The sequence below is a fragment of the Anneissia japonica genome, unplaced genomic scaffold, assembly GCF_011630105.1.
Source record: "Anneissia japonica isolate Jap-2015-1 unplaced genomic scaffold, ASM1163010v1 scaffold287844_len763494_cov143, whole genome shotgun sequence".
Taxonomy (NCBI): domain Eukaryota; kingdom Metazoa; phylum Echinodermata; class Crinoidea; order Comatulida; family Comatulidae; genus Anneissia; species Anneissia japonica.
The window spans coordinates 85,601-88,368 of NW_022739814.1; the positions used below are offsets into that span (position 1 = coordinate 85,601).

Below are 2,768 nucleotides of genomic sequence, written 5' to 3' on the forward strand. Positions count from 1 at the left end.
CATAGCAATAATCCGTTCTTTTTCTCGAGAAATCGGTATTACAGACAATTACACCCCGGCTTTCTTTCGTAAAGGAAAACGTAGCTTCTGTAATCATAAACTGTGTTTGTTGAAACTTTTAGCGACTTCGGAATTTTAGATGTTCTGTCACAAAAGTTGTCTGAAGAACAAGAGTATGTCTCACTGCTGCTTGGAGTTAAGGAGAAAAGTGTAAATCAAGCAAGTAACATGTTCAATAGAAAGGTTTGCAGAGACAAGATCACTGACATCATGGTTGCCACAATGTTAGCAGAAATTCCCGTGGAAATCCAAGAATTAAACATTCATACGATAAATACGAAGACTTTCAGATTGCAGTGATAAAAGCAATACCTGAAGATTATTGCGCAACACAGGGCTACACATTAAACACTACAGGACAAATATGTAGTAAATGAATTTATGCCTTCTTCATACATGAAAATTATGGTAGTTGCCTGAAATAACTTGTATAGCACACAGAAATATACACAGAAAGTATAGCACACCGGATATTTGTAAGGAAGCTGGAATTTTTTTTAAGATTCTGGTGATATTTTCCATTCTTCAAAACAGAAAAGGGCTAATATAAGGGGGCATTTTTACTTACATTTTCAAAAGTGAGTTAGTTTACACCCCTAAAATATGTTATTTTGGGTTTAAAAAGTCAACAGCAGTTATTACATTCAGGTTTTTTAAATTAAACAAATTAATCTAGGTTATTGAAGCTGCTGTTAAGTTGTTATGTAATGTTGACGGCCATTTTAAAAAGCGCCCTCAATTGCCTCCGGGAATCTTCACATTAATAACTTTAGCTAGTTATACTTTATTCCTATTATTACATTCAAAAGTTGGTCAAACCACCCTCTTCTGTGCTTATTTTACCCATATATATGTAGTTTATTGGATTTTGGCGGCCATTTTGAAAAAGTGCCCTCATGCGAAAGTTCTCAGGCTACACCCCTTTTACCTCACATATTCTGATTCCCCATAAAAAACTGGTCTAGAAAAACCATATGAGAATTTCTACCTCTCCAAGTGGCACCTATCTCAGTTATAGCCTGGTCTAAGATATAATATAACCAATACAGTATGTGTAAATTGTTTCACATTCTCAAGGTGTTTATTGATTAAAGTTATGATTGACTTCCCCATCAACTTTTTAATCTTGGGACAGATACACATACATTTTGACGTTTTAGCATTATAAATAATGTCATGTGAGCATCTTCCTCACATATTATATGCGAACTAATTGTAGGAGCCCACTCAAGGATGGGGCGACCAGAACCATATCATAGGCATAGCTAAAATGGTTATATTGTATTGGTCTATAATTATTTACCTGAGATATTATAGTTGTCCAATATTCCGGAAAATCACCGGGGAGTCGACAGACATTAAACAGGCCTGGTCTATAATAACCATAACTATGCTGTCTGTACACGTCGCCGCACTGCCTTGTCATCGAATCAAGATCCTCCAGTAAATATCCACATTCATCCGCTTAAAAATGACATATCAAATTAATTATTACTTTTTTTTCTGTTAAAGAGTATTATTTGTTTTGTTTTTTTTTCTCTAAAAGGCTGAATAACAGAATGCACAATGTACCACCATATCGTGTCATTTAGTTGTTACAACTTGCAAAGATGACTGTAATTAAAAAATATGTTCTTCATTTATTGACTACTGTAATCGACAACAAAATAGATTGCAGCTCATTTATTTTCTAAATATTCTTCTTTCGTTGAGTTGACACCTTTATCTTGTTGAAGATTGTTTGCCACCTTACAACCAATGTTGTTAATTTTACTTTTTTGGATGTATAGTATTTGCCTACTCTAACATTCCTATTAATATACTTTCTCGTACGTTCTTTCCTCAAGTTCGATTTGCAAATTTTAATTTAAATTTTTTAATATAATTGTTATTATATATATACTGTCTCTTATACACATCTAGATGTGTATAAGAGACAGCATGAAGGCAGATCGGAAACAAAAAGATTAAAGAGAATAGGCCCGAGGACAGATCATTGAGGGACTCCAGATAATACAGGCATCCACTCAGAGTGTGTTCCCATAAACTGGGAGTAGGGGTTGTCTCCCGGTGTTCTGCCCAATCACCACCAGAAGGACCCCACTGGAAATAAGTTTTCTTCTAGATTTTCGTGGGCTATCCTTGGTGTTTACACCGAATAAATCCAATCCAATCCAATACATTTATGCAATTCTTGTTTGACAGTTAAAAAGTGATTTTCTCATAATATACAGTATTCACCAAATGACGGTAAGCCAGTAGTGACAAAGCACTAGCACTTAGGTTTCTTTAGAAGCATCCTAAGACAGTTGTTATAACATACTTTCATACATTGCATAGTTTTTTGATTGACTGACCACAAGTTTGAATAATACACATTTATAATAATAAATAATAATAATAATTTATAAAGCGCCAATATCACTAAACCGAAGTAAAATTCAAAGGCGCTGTGCAAGTTCAAAAACTATTAAATAACACACTCTTGGTTTTCCAGAATAGAGATTGAACCACTGACACATAGAGATCTATCACACATTACAACAGCATTGTCTTTTAAAAATCATCAGATAGACCAGGCTATAATTGAGATAGGTGCCACTTGGAGAGGTAGAAATTCTCATATGGTTTTTCTAGACCAGTTTTTTATGGGGAATCAGAATATGTGAGGTAAAAGGGGCGTAACCTGAGAACTTTCGCATGAGGGC

At 34.6% G+C, this 2,768-nt stretch overlaps 1 long non-coding RNA gene across 1 annotated transcript in view; it reads right to left on the bottom strand.

Moving 5' to 3' along the window:
• Positions 1–1,468: 1,468 nt before the first annotated feature.
• Positions 1,469–2,768, bottom strand: part of LOC117118041 — a 29,524-nt gene continuing 28,224 nt past the window's right edge. Inside the window, exon 3 of the long non-coding RNA XR_004446989.1 lies at positions 1,469–1,524. This is a non-coding gene — a long non-coding RNA (uncharacterized LOC117118041). The remainder of the gene's footprint in view (positions 1,525–2,768) is intronic.